We start from the raw sequence: 20,633 nt of genomic DNA on the forward strand, positions 1-20,633 counted from the left end.
CATCGTGTCACTATAAAGCTATATAAGATTTGTATGTACCTGATATTTTGCATGTACCCTGTTACTCAAATTTCATGGGTGATGGAAAAATTCTGTAATTAGATTTGAAATCAGCACATCAAATTCAATTAGAATCACCCACAACTTATCTTTTAACAGACAAAAACTTCAATTTTGTTGGACAGTGTTATCAAACTGGCTGGTATCTTTTTCCTGATTGGCATCTCTCCCTGTTTGAAACAGCACAGCTACAAACTCTGGCATGTCATATTGCAAAGATTGGAACTGATTAGTAAGGTCAAATTCAAACAATTTACCCTCCACTGACATTTGAATGCATTGGTATGTATAAAACTGTATCAGATTTAGGGATTTTTCAAAATATTGGCTTTGTATTTGAGAGCATAGTTCGATTCATATTCAACTATAAGCATTCGTAACTCCATAGACTGGATCACACATTTCGCAGCTTCGGGTAAACTAGTCTCATTAGCTGTTCCATCTGCATTTAAAGTTTTGTATCTCATGATGGCATTATTATCATTGGGTGCTCTGCGAAATATGACACTCAAATCACCTTTCCACATAATTTCTTTATAATCAGAGAAAAATCCAAAAGCAATCTCATGGGGAACAGTACTGTGTGACTTTTTGCTTGAATTTTTGTTCCAGCTTCGAACCTACCAACTCTATAATATGCACTCTCTGAGTTTGACAGTTTCAATGTCCCCACTGTAGTGGATGTAATTCTAGTACAATCAATCCTGTCAATCACTGTACCATGCTTTCTGACTTCCATTTGAGAAAATAAGAATGGAACAAAATTATCTATAAGTTTTACATTAGCCCCGGGGAGGGGATATTCTTCACCATTACTTTGTTTTACAATATCAAATTTTATATACATATCAGATCTATGTGGATGAATGAACCCATCCCCCGCCGTGATGTCATACTGTATCTCTTTATTGGGCTGATTCAAATTTGCAAATGTCCTCCTGTTTGGAGTGAAGGACTGTAATTCATAACTCTAAATATTTTCCATCTTGGTATTTATTAATATTTTTTAAATATTAATTTCTATTATCGAAGTGCTATTAGCACCAGCAAAATCGATGATTTCATTTTTCTCATTCGTAATTGTTATTTTTATGTAATTAACTTTATCAATAAAAACAGGGAAATAGACTGGTGGGATTGGGGAATAGAAGATAGGTTCCATAAATTCCGAATTCGGTTTAAATGTAGCAATAATACCTGTCTCAAATTTTCTTCTGCTTTGATAATCATACCTTTGGCAATGTTACAGTGAATACACAATGTCCGAATATCTAAGAATTTTGGTATAAATTTACCTATGTGCCTGACAGCTGGTTCTAATTTGCTATTGTTCTCAAATCCTAAAAGTTCTCTCATGGTAGATAAGTCCACTGTTTCATTGGTAGTTACAATCTCTACTCTGTGTGTTAAAGAATTTTGAGAATGCAAGACAGTGTTTGGAAGATCAAATTGTAAAGTAGATAAGTTATACTGTCCAGGAGGAATAATTATTTTTTCATTAACTACGAATATAGTATTGTTGTAGGTAGTTACATTCGGAATCAGATACATACTGTAGAATGCTCTTAGAGTTATGGATTTGGGATAGAAAATATCATCATGAAGATGTAGTTTCAAAACCGAAGTCTCGCTAGAGAGATGAAAAATTCCCATATTTAATATGTGATACAGCTTTTTGAAAATCTTTTAATTTCATGTTTGGTATTTTATTTAAAATTCTGAGCATCGTAATGCAAACATGGCCACATATAATTTGTAATAAATTTTAACATGTTTCAAGTAACGAATTAATTCTGTATTGGGTACCCCTCCAAAAGAATCGAAAATGAAAGCACTGTCATTTTGTTTATAATAGCATATCCAGTGAGTACCAACGTTTTTGGACTTGTCCAAATTCACCACGTTACATTCTCGAGAGTGAGAACTACCTTTAGGGAGAGAATCAGACATGAAAACCCCCCTGCAGTGTTTAATTTTAAATATTTTAATTAAAGATTCAATGTCTTGGTTGGTAAGAGCTTCTTCTTTTTTTAATTTTCTGAGCACTCTAGACTTCACATGTTTGCCTATTTTTTTCTCCATGGCAAGATTATGACGCTTTTGCTCTTCTAGTTCTGCCTTATTTCTTTTCGAATCAATTACAGTTTTGGCAATAGCAGCACTAAACCCCAGCCAAGCTCCCAATTGCCCCCAATGAAGCAAGGATAGCTGGAATGCTGAATATAAATTTTCCACTGGGTTTTTTCTTTCTTGTATTTTGCAATCGTTTTAATTGTGGCGTACTGAGTAATAATTTCATTCCATTTCCTTTGGCTCTACATTGCCTCTTCTTTTCTTGTTGTTTTTTAGTTAAAATCAAATTAAGTTTTAATTTTTTAAGATCATGATATGGTATTTTGTATACAACTCCTTTTGGTTTCATGCTGTTTTATTATTATTATTATTATTTTTCAGGGTATTTATATTACAAACCCCACTCTAATTTTTGTTTTGTATTCATAGCAATAGTTGTACCCAACGCTGTTATTTTTTCACCCAATGATGCATCTTTGCTTGTTAATCTTCCAAAAGCTGCCTCTTCCAGTTTTTGATCAGCCACATGACGATTATTCATATCTTTGTGTGTGTCGTATACAATATCATGTTCTTTACAAGCTACATCCAGAGGATTAATACCCCTATCCCCTCTTTCTATTCGTTTCTCTAGTTTTGTACCAGGACCACAATAATGGTAACCAGGTACGTGTAACTCGAACGGAAGTTTATTAATAATATAATTTACTAAACCTCGACCCTCTGATATATTCCAGAATTTAGGAGGTAAAGTATTGATAATTTTAATTAAGTATCCTATACCTTCAGGATCGTTTGCAATAAAATTAGCTAATTTGTCACGAATCATGTTTACAATACAAATTTTTTTTATTATGGAAATTATTGTTCCCAGCATTTTCCTCCCCTGCTATAACCAGCAACCTATATATAAGTTTTCTCACATCGTTTACCCATATAAATTCCTTAGGTAAAGTATTGTATTGTTTTATACCACTACCGGTATTTAGTTGATTCCAGATAGGTTTAATGAGATTTTTGTATTTATCCCCGCTGCTCGATTTCACACGCTTTTGACTGGCATCGTTATTTTGGTACAAAGCATCAGAGAGTTGCAAAACTTCAGAGTAACTTTGATAATCATCTTCTGTAAAAAAAATTGTTTTTTTTGGTAATAAGCTCCCATAGCCCTACGGTACCAGGATATCTGGACTAGCTGTTTCTCCCACCCAAATTAATTTTTATGTTGTCCCCTTCGAATGTTACTTTACATATGACAATTTTCCATACTACGCCTTCATTATGCTCCATAGTTGGATTCAATCCAAATACTTCATCTTTTTCGAATTTTCCAGTACTCAGGTAATCTCTTGCCAGGGGACCCAACTCGATTTTCTCAGCTTCTTGTATAGATGCTTTAGCAGGTGGTTCCTTAAGTACCAGGAGTGTGTGGATACTAGATAATGGCGTAGGAGGGAAATCTGCATAATTTTTAGCAGTAATAAATTCCAATTTATTGATAAGGTTTTTATTTTGTTCTGTTACACCCTTAATCTCTTTACCAAGACCACTGAATGCATCGATAAGATGTTGGTCTTGAGGCTTGTGTTGTTCGTAAAAACCTCGATTTTCTGATTTCCAACCTTTGAAACGTTTGGACAAGTACTCTCGTAATTTCGAATTATCTTCTATTTTATGTTTGGCCATATTTTTTTTATTAATGTTTATTTTATATCGTCAACATTTAAAAAATCATTGATTTTATTTCTAAACTTACCATTGTCATGTCAATAGTAACAAATCCAAAATTGTCGCTGTTCCAACAAGATGAACAGAATTTTGAAAATTGGTTATAATTTAAGTCTCCACTCACATAATCATCGTATACATGTTTCAAATTAGTATGATCTTGACGAAACAAACAGATTAAATTTGTATTATCTCGTAGTAATTGTTTGGTAATTTTGGAATAAGTTTGAGCTAAATAAAAGCAGTCTATTTCTTTGTGACGAGCCTGTGTAAAAAAAATCTAATTTCATTCTGATGTAGCTATGCCCAGTCCCTCGTACAGCTTCATGAGTTGTTGGTATTTCGGTAGTTCTAAACTCTTTGAGAATAAATGCAAGTGTCTATTTTTCCAATCTAGCCAATTGGGGGGCAAGCAAGAAATTATCAACCAGCAAAGTGGCTTCTCCACAACCTGATGGGCCTGCAATAAGGCATCTTATGTTATCAGGTAACAACTCTCCATTTTTGTATTAGTTTCCACTACATCTGGTAAACGCTGTACCACATTCCATGTTGGTGTCAAAGAATCACCTGGTTTGCTTCTATCCAACTTTTGTCTGGCAGACCTAGCCATTTCACATACAATTTATTATTTTTCTTCTTCAATATTTTCTCGATTAAATATGTATCTCGATATTTTGTTTTATTAAGTTCCTCTTCATAGAATCTCCCTTTCAATATTTTGTTATGAATATCTTTTATGATATATGCATTTCTATTCCCTAATAAAACTTGAACCACTGAGAATAACTCCGTACTCCAATTTTTATTAAAACCCTTCTCGAATAATTGCTTATATTTACTGAGCCTTACCTGATCCCCTAACTTATACTTTGGCCTCTTTGTAGTGTATGTATATTTTTGACAATAAACAGTAGAATAAATCGTTGCTCATCAGATTTGGTTACCTCAGCAGGTTTCATGTGAATAGTACTTCGTACTGTATTGTGGTAATCATGAACTAGCTCTTGTAAAATTTGTACCCATTTATAATTGCCTTGTAGAGTAAATTGTCTCCACATGCGATTTTTTAATATTCTGTTGAATCGTTCCACTATACTAGCTTTCAGATCACTGTATGCAGAATAATGTTTAATATTATGTTGTTGCATTAACTTAGAAAATGTAGAATTGTAAAATTGTTTCCCTCTATCTGTATGTAAATGTTTTGGTGTCCTTCCCTCACTAAATATCGACTTAAAAGCCTCGGTAACACAAGTACCAGTCTTGGATTTTAGGGCAACAGCTCATGCATATATGCTTTCCCTTCTTCACATAGCCAAATTTTAAAAAAAATAATTTCGCCATCAAGGAAACATTCATGAGACTGACTGTAAGAGCACATTTTGTAAACATTTCCTACATTAACATAAGTCCAGTGCCCTCGTACATTTGGTACACTCTCAAGCCCAACTATCTCAACAGTGAAAAATTGACGTAATTCGAGATCGTCTAATCTGTTTAATACCGTTTCCTGATGTTCGTTTATGGTGCGTACAACTTCATGGTAGCTGGGTTTGATTTTCACATCAACATACAACTGTTTAAATTGTTCTTTGAGATCCTCAAATTCTGATGTGGAACCTCATAAAGCAGATTCCTAACTTGTTTCGAGGGTAGCAATTTCTTCTCTAATGTTGGAAGTAATCTCCAGTACACTTTGTACAAGTTTCAATTTAGTACTCTGGTTTGTAAGATCAAATACCTGATTTCTGATTTCTACAAACAATGCATGTAATTCATTCACAATCTGATTGGTAGGCAAAGTAGCAATAGTATCTTGAATTATGGCAATTTCCGCTTGAATATTCTTAATGTCCTCCGACTTCAACATTATATTTACTGCTCTTTTTACAGATCTCATCTCCTGTGAAGTACGTAAATTGGATACTGTGTTTTGAAGTGCTGTTAAAGCTTGCTTAACTACATCTAATTCTGTAGCAGATGCTACACTGGTTAAGGCATTTTTAAGTTGCTGTAGGGGTAGACTGTTGCAGTATTATCAATTTGTTCTGTATGTCGTCTATGAGGTGGTGAAAATTTTGTGATCTGTCATTGAATTACATTTAAAGATTCGGTTATGCTTGGCAACTTAAATTCCAGAGTTTTCTGTACATTCGTCAATTCGTTTCTCATGGTTGTCAAAGTATCTTCAATATGAGCTTTGGTACCCTGTATCTCTCAAAAATCTTCGTAAGTTTCTAATTGCAATTTGATGCTTGCAACACTGCGAGCGATGGCACTTAATTCGGAAGATGAAGGTAAATTATTAATAAAGTCTTCTAATATTTGTAGTTTGTATTGAACTTCTGTTATGGCTGCATGTAATTGGTCTGTTTGCATTTCGGATTTAATATATTCCAGTGATGAAATTTCAAAAGATAAAAATTGCTCCCGAAATTCAAGAATACTTGCATTAAGCAGTTCATATTGCTCTTGAGTCTTGATAGTTTCAATTATGGAAAGTAGTTCGGTACGAATAGTATTCGCTTGGTTATTTAGTACTTGTTTTAGATGTTCCGAGGTAATTGTTTGAATTTGACGGAATTTCTCAAGATCATTTTTTTTAATTTAGCTAAATTCTCTTTTAAATTTTCAACATTATCGAGAGACGGTAAATTAGTATATTTTTGAAGTAAAGACTTGAGTTCCCCTTCAATTTTTATTATGGGATTAATAATTCAGACTGTAGATTGGTAATTTCCGCATATTAGCTTATATTCAAAGAATTTTGTAATATTAATAAATCTGATTTAACCTTTTACACGCCGAATTGTCTTTGGATTAATGAGTTTATCAGTATTCTTTTGTCTCTTTGGTGTACATTAAAGTGAATTATTCAAAAAATTGTTATTTTTTTATTTTCTCTACATGTAAACTGGAGTGTTCCCAATTGGAAACATTCGCGTTTCATGTGAAGTATTATTACAGAGTTTTTCTAATTATAATTCAACTGGACCAGCATCTTTTCCGTTTATATATTAGCATAGTAAATGTACAGAAATATTACATATAAGCTTACAGAGAGTGAGACAACATTACAACCTTCAAAATACAAAATACTAATACAAATAATAATAGGATAACATAATTGTATAAAAGTGAGAAAACATCATTGTGCAATTTTACTCAATGAGAAAAGGATTTGTTTTATTGAAAATGTAGCAATAACAAATTTTAAATATATGTAGTTTACGCATTTGAAAAAAAAATACAGACACACACAAAATGTCCTAAACTGGTGATATGCTATGAAAAGCTGGGAAGCAGTGTAAATGCATATTTCTTGCACACTCGCGACGTTGTAAGCGAGCACTTTTTTGGCAAAATGCACACCTTCCTTGTCCTGCTTCAATCAGAAAATGACCATCTGTTTTCCCCATATACCTGGGATTTCAAATCGTGGTCCTGGCCTCGAAGATGTTCGTGGATTTTTGCGAATGAGGACGGTAGCTACTTCTCTTCGAAATTGCTAGTGATTCTTTGAATTCTTCCCATAAAGTTCTTGGTGAATTTTCCAGGCTGCAACAACTGCCACATTCAAAGCATTCGAAAATAAATTCCACCACCATTTTTTACCTCGCAGCTGAGGCCTGTAGCTGGACAGCATACGGTCGAAGACATCGACGGCCTCCATTCCTTTATTGTACTTTCGTACTAAGTGAGGTTCAGGGACATCAATCCTCTTCTTTGATTGCCGAGAAATTATCAACAAAAACCTCAACTTGCAGAGGATTAGCGACAACATTCAATAAGGCTGCCACCACTCTAGTTCCAAGTGAAGAGTTACATTCATGTTCTTCCTTTCCTCGGTAGATTTTCATAACATAAGGATATCCATCACTTGAACTAAGAGTCCAGATTTTGAATCCGAAACGAATCGGTTTTCCCTTTATGAACATCTTGCAAGAAGGATGCCCATAATAGGGAACCATTGATTCGTTGATGCTGAGTTGTTTATGAAAAATTCCATATTGCTGAAGATGTTTTTTTAGCTCAACATAGAATGGTGATATTTTTCAAAGTTTATCCCCTTGTTTCAATTGAGTATTGTCCTTAACGTGGAAATATTTATTTACATCCCGAAACTTCTGCCTGGGCATCGCAGTTGGGACAATTGGTACAAGCACGTCTTCTGCTGTTGACAAGTACATATCTTCTCTTGGAACATTGTGGTAGCCGCTGATTAGAAGCAAACCAAAGAACTGAGCTATGTCGTGTTTGGTATTTTGGCCTTTTGAGGCGCATATAGGCACGTAATTGAAGATAGATGTTCGAGGTATGCTTCTGGTAAAATTTTATGAAACAACTCAATAGGTTCCAGTGGCAGTAATTCTGGGTGTTTGTCGGATAAGCACTGAAATGAATCATCGCAATGGAGCGAATTGTTTTCTACAACAGTAGACTTCTTTCACGAAGTATGTCCTACCTGTTTACTTGATGCTCCTTTAGCCTTTCTTGATGTTATTGGCTGAAGTGTCTCCGGAGTAGATTGTTCCACGTTAGTTGTGACAACCAATTCACAACACACATCTGAAGGAACCACTTCTTCCAAAACGTTCTCATCAATTTTTTTCCTCATCGGTAAGATCTGCAGTTATTTTCTGGAGGCAACTGACAAATATCCACTACATCTCCAATGTCTTCAGTATCGTCATCTAAAATTTCAATCAAATACTGAAAAGCTGCTTCCAATGTTAGGAAACGATTCGATGCCATGTTGTTCGTACAAATGTTGTTGAAAGACTGAATTTTATAACAACGAGACGGCATGAATCAACAGAAGCAGCTAACAGAACATGGCACAAAACACGCCGGGATCTTTGTTATACAAACAATGTAAAAACAGTCATTTCAAATGTACTTGTAGCTAACAATAAGCATGATTTTTTTTTCATTCTTTACCAAGTTACAAAACAATCTTGCCCAACAACTGTGAGAAAGGAAAATTTCTCTTCAGTTTTTTGTGCGAGTTATTTGTTGTCTGTAACCATTGTTCATGCAAAACGCCAATGTTCCCATTTGGGAACATGATAATAAACGTATGTCCAGACTAATAGAAATAAATGAAAAACCCATTCTAATGCATTTCAGGTAATACTAGCATTATATTCTGCCCGATTATGTACAAAGAAGAAAAAAGTAATTAATTTGGGTGTAAATAAGAGATATATAATATTATGAATGCAATTTTAACCATTTTGGATAAATTTCATAGTATACTATCCAGACGATAATAATAATAATAATGAAAATATTAATTAAATGTTGTTAATAGTAAATATACACCCTAGATTAATAGATCAAACAAGAAAACTATGGAAAATTTTGTTTCAGTATAGTTGAAATTGAAAATAAGTTGACGTTCCCAATTGGGAACTTTGCCAGGTAAAGGGTTAAGTTTCTTTAGACGTCCATCTAAACTAGCAATCTCGTTGGAATTATCTGGAATCTCCTGTCGCCTTCTATTACCAAATATATCTATGTTTTTTATGTATTTTATTTATTAATAAGAGGATAGATTATTCTTATTTCGATAAACAAAGGAATCAATTAACATACTCTCCGATTATCTCAGCATACAAAAATTCACCAGCTTCCACATCACAAGACGTATCAGGAAGTAATGTACTATGTTAAATTCTATACAAATTTCGACCTATGTGCAAAACTGCCGCATTGGGTGGTGAAATGTTTATTTGAATTTTCCCACTAACAGGTAACTTATATGATGATAAGTTATTATTAAATACAAATAAGTGCTTTCCAGTATCCCCGTCAACATGAGACCAAATACTGTTCAAGTGAACAAGAAGTAACCCTTTCAATTGATGATAAATTTCTCTAAATACATCCATCTTTACTGGAATTCTCTCTCCAGGCTAATTATAATGTTGCTTCTTAAACCCAAAAATATTCATGACGTTTTATTTTATATTAGCTATTTTTTTTATTATATATAAATATATATATTTGTACTAAGTATAAAAAATAATAAATACATCAAAACTCAATCTGATCGAAATTACTATGAAAAAAAAATCACTTGATACACTTTTTAAACTTAAAATAATAAATAATATGTAGCTTTAAAATAAATTAAAAACTTAACTTTTAACAACAAAAAAATATGAAGAGCACTGCAATAACACATCCATACTCTTCAACCACTCTCACGATACTAACTAATCTGTAATGCAAAAACCTTTTACCTTACGAACCATCGCAATGTTCCGTAATAACTTGTTGCATAACATTGATGCAATAATTTACCTTTACGGGCCATCGCAATGTTGCGTAATGTTACATAATTTAACCCGAAAGAAATTATGACACTCGTACCAAGGACGATGTGAAAAATAACATAGTTGCAATACCATAAAATCGACAAAAACATCGTCAAAATATGTTTACCACTGTGCTTAATTTAATAAAAAAATAATAGGCCTCGTACCAAGTACGGCATAGAACGTATCCAATATACCTACTGCAGCAGATCTTTGAAAACATTCATTTAGTCTGAGGGTAATGCTAATTCCATGTTAAAAAAGGAACGTACCAAGGACGACCGCAGGACTTGTTCTCAGGGAGGGCAATATCAATGAAACATTATTATTATTATTATTATTATTATTGATACTACTACTACTACTTCTGCTGCTACTACATCTTATGTTATTTTAGAATACATTTTCAATTTGTATTATGTATATATTATATACGATTTGCATAACTGTATGCTTAACATATTAATTCGTGTAGGACAAGGAGCTGTTTTTTATTGTTAGAAAATCAGTGTAAAATAGACTAAGTTTAAATGTAACCCTACTGCCAATAATAATAATAATAATAATAATAATAATAATAATAATAATAATAATAATAATAATAATAATAATAATAATAATAATAATAATAGTTTCTGTAACTTACGTCCTGTAAATCACAGAAAAAATATATTAGTCATTAAATGTCGCTACAATTACAAAATTAGAATTACATGAACTCTTTCCAAAAGTCTCAGGAGGGGCCGCCCTTGGAACATACTGGTCCTAAATTCTGTGAAATTTGCCTTGTAATCAAGGGGTTCTGTGTTCGATGGAGACATATATAGTGTTATAATGTAGGTCTAGCATGAGTAGCCAGCCTATTTCAACGTAAGGATTTACAATAAAAGTTGAAGAAAATTTAACTCATCTGATTAATACGTATTAAGCAAAAAAAATATATATATTAATGAAGAAGTCCCAATTCGATGTCCGGTGGAGGCCCATATTGGTACGGATTCCGTCCAGTCCCGATTAGTCTGTCTGTTTACAAAGTGACTTGCAACAACTCTTTAGCTCTTTGCCTGAATATCCAGGAAAAGTAACTTGTTGATCTAAAATAATTCAATAATTTATACATGTTTATGTAGTTTATTTATTTATATTAACATCGTTAGAATAAAATACAAAATTTACTTAAACGTTTTCCTTCTAAATGCTTTGAATTCAAAGCTTTATTCTTCCATAGCGTTTGAACTTCAGAGGGAAACAAGCATGAGAGAAATGCTTGGCGCCTCGAAGTCCGGACAAGAGGCCGCGAAGAGTAGGGACGAGCAAGGGAAAGTAACAATTATACCGATACAAAATTGGATTACAGCAGTAAAAATTAGTTGCATTTTGTTACTTCCAGTTTGCAAATGCAGCAGTAGGTAAGTTGTCATCGTGAATATTGTACAGATTGTTGTATGCAATAAAAATCGAGGATTGAAAGAAAAGTACTAAGAAATCTGAGGACAATATCAGAATGTCAACGAATACGGCACACAGCAGTGACAAGAGAGAGGGGAGAACGTGTTGCAATCCAACGTGCACACGAAGCAAAAATTGGTTTCTAAGAGCCCTAAATCTCCACTCCTAATCTAACAACGTAGAATTGTCATTAGAATCAGTGGCGGCGATTGGGTTCCAAAACGCGGGGGGGGGGCAAGGACAGTTTACTTTGGTGCATAAGATTTAGCATTGTGTGAGGGCAAAAGTGGCAAAAATAAGGGGACAACAGCCCCCCTCGCCCCCCTAATTGTCGCCACTGATTAGAATTCCAATTGTAAAAATAAATAACACATGCTAGTTGCTTTGGAGAGTAAAGTTTAGTGCTGTCAGCATATCTTTATGATCCTGTGATCCCGAGTGGCTGTCTCTTGATATATTACAGTTTCCTAGATACAGTGTGTTACTTTGTAACATTGTATATCTGACAATTGTAATAGAATAAAATGTTCAATACGTCCAAATGTCAAACTCTCTTCCACGTAGTACAACCTCGACTGCATTGTGCAGAAGAAGGAGGTTCTATCGCTTGGATGCACAATCAGTATAATCCTCTGTGGGGTTTGCGTTATATGTTTGTCCCTTCATCCATTTCTAACATTCATTCGCATCCTCGCAATTAGCCAGAAATGGTAGAAATGCGACGTTAAATAAACTAAATCAACTAACAATAAAATGCTCAACGTACAAATACAACTGCATAAAATATATGTGACGCTTCGAAAGACGGTATTTTGAATTTAGTAATCCCTTCCCCATGCCTTGGATTGCCTCGAATGTAAATATTCCTTACGTTGCTTAACTAAAATTATCCCCTAGGATAGTGAAATGGTAAACATTAATGAAGCGACAGAAAAAATGCAACGTATAGCCTTTAACGTTAATCTGAATTGCTTTTCTTCGGTTAATCGTTAATGAGCATTAACTGTGGAATGCAGAAATAAATGAAAGAACGAACACAATGGTATATCTATGCCTTACTCAGAATACTAAATTAGGGCTTCTGGCTTCGTAGCTACTCCTTCATGCAGACCGGAAGGTAAAAGAAAAGGAATACAATGCACTTGATTTGATTTGAATATTATTATTTAGCGTCGCTTTTCTTCCCCTTTTGTCTAGACGAAACGATGGGATGAGTAATGATGCGATGAAATTGATGAAGAGCGCCCACAAAGGAACACTCAAGTAGCGTCGTAATGCGCTGTGCTAACCTTTCCGCCACGAAGGTCAGCTGCAATAGATTGATCGATTGATTTGCTTTATTTTACTTCGCTTTTTGTGTCACTTTTGGCTAATTTGCGAAAATGGGGATGAGTGATAATATGATGAAATTGATGAATGGGCACTCAGAAACATCCATGCTCAGGCCGGGATTCCAACATGGTACCCCTGGTGACGTAGCGCGATGTGCGAACCACTCCGCCATGAGGGCCGGCAGCTGCAATAGAGTCGAATTTACTGAATGAGAACATATACGCATTGATTGATTGATCGATTGATTTGATGTTTTAATTCCACTTTATGCACAGTTTGGCTAATCGGGATTGCACTCACAGTTTAAAGTGGGTACCGAACCAATATATGGCTCGCCCGCATATACCGTTTCAAGGGGAAGTTTAACTACATAGCTTTCATTTTTTACTATCCCTTCAACAGAGCGTGCTGTTGATAATATCACCCACAATACGGCCGTGATCGATAATGTGTGGAGCCATATCTTTTGCTTGAAAGGTAGCACCGTAAAATGCACAAGAAAGAACTTTACCTTTTGTAGCACTCGCCCACACACATTTCAGTTTCATAACCTCTGCCTAGGGCTTCGCTGTCCCTCTAAGTACATTTGCTTGTGTAACTTCGTAAATATTGTCTCAATAAAGCCACACTAAGGAAATGAACACGCTTCCTTTTACTAAAACTGAATTTTATGTTGGCCCTTTACTTTATTACATAATTTATTTTAATTTCAATCAAATAAACATCTATATATTATTCACGTTTAGAAACGGGAAGAGTATTTATATAGTTTATATTTTACCTTGTCATTTTAAAATTAATGGAAATAATATTTTCTTTATGATCGTAGATGGAAAGTACATGTGTAGTTTCCAGGCATTATTTATCATAAAGGAATAAAATCAATGTATTCTACTCGAGGTTTTCCCCTTTCCCCAAAGTTGTTTGTTGGGGAACATTAGCAATGATACCCTTATTTCATTGTCCTCTCTGTTGTTTTATGTAAGTAAGAATGTGCATTAAGGATGATACGCATATAATAATTCGAATATCCCTGCGTAAGAATTTGTGTGATATCTATTTACATTTTCTCTTGAATACACACACATAAACAACACGACAACAGGAGTAAGACACAGAATGTAACTTAAAAGCAACTTCAACATACGAAATGATGGGTTTCCTACTTTGTGAAGCTGATACGCAATGGAGAGATAGATGAACGTGATAACAGATAACAGGCAGCTTGGCAAGTCGCGGTGATCGTTTTCTGCAAGAGAGGAGCGTGCTTGTGTTCCGCCGGCGACGTTGTCAGGTGGGGAGCTTCTCCACTTTTCAAGTCGCACTTTAAGCAGAGAGGGCGGGAAGTGAAGACCCCAAAAAGTGTGACAACGTAGCAAAAAAAAAAACATGCACGGCGCAGTGGCCACAGAGCTGGATCGCATAAAAGAACAGTGTTCACAAACACGGTCGTTAGAAAAAGAACTACATTGAAGTTAAGAACTCAGATCAAGCACTTAGCTTTTAGACGTATGAACACTTGTCTCCGTGCTCTACGACTGGGGATTCTCTGTTCGAATCCTGTACGAGTTTAGGGAGCTTCCAGACCAAAGCGAGAAGCGAAGATTATAACTTGGAAACAAACACTCAAAAGTATATGTGACGTTTCGAAGTGAAATGACAAGGTGCACATGTAGCGTCGCATAGCGTCGTTCTGGTCTGGTGGCGTCTTCTGGTAGCGCAGCTGCACTGAATGCTTGCATATATTATTAAGCGGTGCGTGTTGCTTGTTACTTCGGTATCAACCCCTTAGTTTGTACACACTGTTATTCTTAGTATGAGCGTTTATATATATGAAATATTCGATAAAATATAAATGAAACATTCGAACCAATGCTATTTTGCTATATTTTACTTCGCTTTTTATGCCACTTTTGGCTAATTTGCGAAGATGGGGATGACTGATGACATGATGAAATTGATGAATAAACACTCACAAACATCTATGCCCAGGCCAAGATTCGAACCCGGGACCTCTGCCGTAGTTTTTGAACCAATGCCACACGACAAACAACAGTGTCGCTTACGTGTTTCTCGCAATGAGCGTTGCCGTGTTTCTCCCGTCTGGGGTCGTGCCCACGCGTTGAATGGTTTCTTACGGAGAGACTTCAAACCGAAGCTACAGGGAACAAGTATCACACAACGGCGGCAAGTGACAATTAAGGTTCACATCGAAGTGACAAGTGACAAAACACACGGGCCACTTTAATCTATCAGAAAGCATTAAAATGCGAAAGCCCGAACACCAGACCGATGCGACATAATTCACGACATTTAGAAAACTGCCCATTCTGTGCAACACGGAAGCAATAAGCGAGACGTGCAACTTGTCACATTGCTTTGTTTCGAAATGTTGAATTCATTAGTGTTGCAATTGTCTCAAAGCGATACGTGTCAGTTGTCGCATTCCACTTCGGTCTGAAAGTTCCATGAATGTTATGTATCATGTCGTCTTGGTCTGTTGTTTGCGGATGTGAGAAGACTTTCATATAGACCAAGGTACCTGTGTCACTTGTCACTTCGATATAACCCCCCTACCCTATTCCTCCGTCGGTTGTCACTTTTGAACAGAAATTTCCATTCTTATATCTTTAAAAAATATATTATTATTTTTTCGTTATCAATTCATTTTTCTTCAGCATGACCAAAACAAGTAACGACATGTTACCAATAAAGTCTGAAAAATCTGCTACTTGTTTCTTGGCAATGGAAGAAAATATGCTTTAGAAATGCATTTATAGTGCATTTACTAGTGTTATATTAAAACCAACTGATAATTTGTTATGGGTACATAAAAAAATCACATTTGAAGGAAGAAATTATCTTGTAGAGTATTGTTTGAGTATAGGAATAAAGTTTAATAGAAGAACAGATTTGGTTCCAAAGTTTTAAGTTGGTAACATTGACAGCTCGGGAGCAACAGGACGGCCAGGCGAGCGGAAAATCCCGTCGGCCGCCGAACGAACCTATCCTTGCCCCTCAACCCCCTGGGATGATCGGTACCAATACATATGAAATAGATCCAAGATTTTACACACCCACACTACACGGTACCAAGAGATGCGATTAAACACCACAGTTTTACACAGCCTTGAATGTACCAACTTTCACCAGCAGGTGGTAGAGTGTAACACAGCCATATAAACACTAATCCAAGAAATATAAACTTTTTAGTACCTTCGAAATACTTCGCGTACAGGTCGCAAGGGGTTTCAGGAGTCTCGAAATCGCCTTTTCCTTGTTGGGACAGGCAAAAAGTCCCAACATTTTTTTTGGTCCCATTAAGAAGGTGTTTAAAGATACGCCGGTCCTAACAAGAATATATCTGCGTACTCTCTCCCTCTCTCTCTCTCTCTCACACACACACACACAAACACATACACAATTCACCAATACATGATGCTTCGAAATATGTTACTGGAATGACCCTCACCCTTGCCAACATTGGGCCAATTTCTTTAAACACCGCATAACTTAATAGGTACGTACCTTGGTTGAATAAACTTATTCAATATATTTTCAGAAACAATCCGGTGATTATCTAATATTCAACCTTGGTTTTTAAATTAATTAATTTGAAATAGGTGTTACTGCATTTTTCCCCTTCTATTTCTAAACTTTGGTTTATCTTGTTTTCCATCAAAGTGTACCATTTCCATGTTCAGAATTTTTTCTAGGTTTTCGGGCATTTTCAAACTTTTCTATACTTTGCGTCTGTGGATTTTGGAGATATTTTTGTACTACTACTAATAATAAAAAAATACCTGTCTTGGAACGGAACAGCTCTAAAGGGATAAAGCCTACATACCGAGTGCCAGCTTCACTCCTACATTCCTCAGGAGAGGTGGGTGATCATCTAACCAGTTTCGGGGTGACGTGTGGTTAGCACGACGGACCCTCTTATCCATTTTGTAGGTTTCCATGGTTGTGTTGCGCTACTCATTCGTAGTTTTCCAGTTTCTCCACAATCGTGGCTGGCAACAGGCCCCATACAGAGATCTCAGGACAAGAGGTGTTACACTCCCCCCACCCAGGAGACTCGAACAAAGTCTGACGCCTTAGAGTGAACACCCACTCCTGGGTGATTATTGTACAGGTTCAAAGGAGTTAGTAATAGGTCTGTTATATACAGCGTATATTGATAGACTTGTAAATTAAATTGTATCGTCTGCAAATATGGAGTATAAAGAAACAAATTGCTTGAGTACGAATTGAGGTGAGTGTACTACCATGGACGTCGGGAAGGGCGAGGGGACAAAGGGGGGGGGGTGAGGAGCACGGTCGTCCTGGAAAATGAAAAGTCAACCAAAATTTATGTTTTTCACACATATACCGTATTTGCCGGCGTATAAGACGCACTTTTTTCGTTTAAAAATTTTTCTGAAATACAGGGTACATCTTACACACTGATCCTCAGTTTCTGATTACCTTCATTTCTGGAAATTTTCTCTGTTCTGAGTTAGACGATTTACGCGAGGTGTGTGAAGAAGAGTTAATTTTTGAGTGTAGACTTACATATAACCTGTCCCAGCTAACTGTGGAGCAAGGCCGTGCATAACTTTAGAGAAGTGAGGGAAATTGAGTGGCCAGAACAAAACAGTACACGCTGCTGGGAAGCTTGATAACTACGCTCGCTTTCTCCCAATCCACGCAATTCCGTTTCTTTCACGTGGAGTCGTCTCGCGTCACTACTTGCTTTCGTTTCCCTGCTCCACAGTTAGTTGGGACAGAGTATAATTATTGCAGATACATGGTAACTTCAAATTGAAGCTCTCATTTTTGAGGGGACAACACTATTATTTGGGGAAATGTGCCTTGCTTGTCCCTCCCTGGAAAAATCCTGCTGACATCCATATGAACTACTATTGTTGACTTGTAGGGAGGAAACACTATTACCGGAAAATTGCAAGTACAGTTAATGTTGCAATTTATTGCGATTTCGAATTTCGCATAGAGTAAAGTTGAATGGCACTTGCACTACTCTATATAAGGATTTTATTGTGTGTAAAAATAAACTCAAATAATTTTAAAAAAAACTATCTGACGAGAGAATTCCATTTCCTTTATAGTGAAAGATGATGGAAAATCACGGAAGTTACATATTTTCAACATATACATGTTCGTTTTAGTATGTAGTGAGGTATTAATTAGTTTCATGGAACCAATCATTTCAGATATTAAAATTAGTGTGATTCGGGATGATAATTAGCGTAGAGGATGCGGAGGAGGTCCACCAAAAGTTCCAAATATCCATGGACCTACCAGGGGTGGTTTTCTATTACTCATCAAAAGTAATTATAACGATTTGAAGAAGCAAATGTTGTACACTTGACCAGGTGCATACATATTTTTGTGGTTGAATCTTTTCCTTCATACGTGTATATATATTGTTGAGGTTGTACTCAATACACACATACACACACACATAGCATTCTTAACCCCGAAGATAAATCCAATCTCTTCCATCCTTACCGTTACAGATTTTCTTCAGGTCTATCTCAACGTTATACCTCCATATTCGTCTTGGCCTTCCTACAGGTCTCTTACCATCAGGTTTACCAACGACAATCCTGTAATTTCTTATTTCCGTTCCCAATTGTCTCACATGGCCTGGCCATCTAAGTCTTCTATAATACGTATATATCTGTGTGTGTGTGTGTGTGTGTCTACATACACATACATGTACATGTATTTTTACTTGGTTAATTTTTCTTCGCTTTTCTGCTATATTTGGCTAATCGCGAAGATGGAGATGAGTGATGTGATGAAATTAAGGAGGCGACATTCACAAAGAAGATCCATGCGCAGAACACCATTAGAACGATAAACTTCTAGCGTAAATTGGATAATAATCAGGAATTCATTTTAGTGCAAACATAAACATAAATAATGCCAAGAGTATCTAAAAACATTATTTTCTCATTTTGTTTAATAGCCCAGGAGGACCAAATCCTTGGTAAGTTGTAACGCCTTTTCAAAAGTTAAGCGTTCTTTTAAGACGTACAAGTTACTATTGATCAGTTTCCTCCATAGACTAATTTTATAATTTAAATTAGTGTGATGCGGAATTGAACTAACTGGGAAGACACTGGTAATTCACCAGAAATAGACCCAAGTATCCATGTCAATAGAGGTGTCTTCAGAAAATAATAATCACCGTTTGTAGCATTTTGTTTCTAATATAAACTTCTTGAAGTAAACAAGAACAATTTCATACAAGAATAGAGTCGCTAAAGAAACGTCTTGACACTTTATACCTTCGTCACGACCCTGAAATGTTTATCAATATTTCTTCATGATGAATGCTGTACGAGATCGGAGTAAACTATTAATAGATTTAAATGTTAAGAGTTTACATGATATAAAAATTTACATCATCTTAAGATTAAGTAAGAGGAAGGAGTTGATGAGATATTGTGAGTAATTCTTACACGAGGAGAGGTCCAAAATATATGCTACGTTCCAGCGATATCATTACATGAACTAATCTTTATTCAATTATCATCCGGTTGTGTTTTATATTTGTTCAGTTTTTCAAATATGATATTTTATGATGAATGTGCCGTAATCATTGAGTAAGGAAATGCATAAACTTATTTTATGTCATGAAACCTGTCAATCCAATAGCAGGCTCCCACCTGGCTCTCAAATGCTATTTCAAAGTAAAGAGGTGGTCAGGGAATCAGCTGACACATAAAGTACACATTTGTCTGTTGCTATGGAAACGGTGTTGCAAATGTATGCAAATTGTTGAAGGAAATCTGCCTCAATCTGTACTCTATCGCAAGGATTCCGCTCATAAGGACCAGATAGCGGGAGGACTGAGGGAAGCAGTACAAGCTGCTGCAAAGCCTGGGAACTGCAGTCCCACTTCCCCCTCCAAGCATCTTTCGTTTGCTCGCTCCAGAGATTAACGGGACAGAGTATATCTGGAAACTTCCCCTGTGCAACAGCAGAGAGCTGTTTTCCCCTCCCTTTTGCAGAAGGATGCGGAAGTGGCCCAGTAGAGGGATTTCCATTTAGCGCTTAATTGGAAGTTGCGCGTTGGAGCATAATTTGTGTTGGTTTGTAAGTGCTAATGTTTTTTCCTGTGTATTGCAATGTATGAAACTAACTTTTGGAAATGGCCCAGTGTAAGATCGTACCTGCATCAATGTGCTTAGAGTGTCGGTCCGGAGTTTGTACGTCTCGGGTTCGAGTCTCCCTGTAGTGAACTTGAAGCACATCCGGTATATCTGGGCTATTTCAAGTTTCATACATTGCAAAAGAGAGGAAAACAGCTCTCCAATGTAAGTCTGATAAAGTTTTCGGACAGAAAGATGTCAATTTGCTTCAAGAGTACGCTTATATTTGCATCTGTATTGCGTCTACCAAGTTAACTACATGAGAGCTCGTGCAGTCAACATAGGCGCTTGCATACCCTCTGATTAGGGGGTGCAATAGCCTTGCTGAAAGTTCAGTCGGGAAAGAAAAACCTCCTTCTGTGTCACTTTTTTAGCTTTATTGCATCGATGCGCGCGTTGACACGGTCGTGCCAGAGTTAACCATATGATATTATTAATAGTCATAAGAATATATTTATCTCAATACAAATTGAGAATGAGCAACACGAGACTATATATTGGT

General features: G+C 36.0%; 1 long non-coding RNA gene across 2 annotated transcripts in view; it reads left to right on the forward strand.

Annotated features, from left to right (window-relative positions):
- LOC145982447 (uncharacterized) overlaps positions 1-20,633 on the forward strand; it is a 109,582-nt gene that overhangs the window by 37,175 nt on the left and 51,774 nt on the right. The window contains exon 3 of one of the 2 annotated variants that reach the window (XR_014441050.1): positions 18,943-18,963. The exons of the other annotated variant lie outside the window; for it this stretch is intronic. This is a non-coding gene — a long non-coding RNA (uncharacterized LOC145982447). The remainder of the gene's footprint in view (positions 1-18,942; positions 18,964-20,633) is intronic. 2 annotated transcript variants of the gene reach the window in all.

Source organism: Lepisma saccharinum, unplaced genomic scaffold (assembly GCF_977018435.1).
Source record: "Lepisma saccharinum unplaced genomic scaffold, izLepSacc3.1 HAP1_SCAFFOLD_173, whole genome shotgun sequence".
NCBI classification, from domain to species: domain Eukaryota; kingdom Metazoa; phylum Arthropoda; class Insecta; order Zygentoma; family Lepismatidae; genus Lepisma; species Lepisma saccharinum.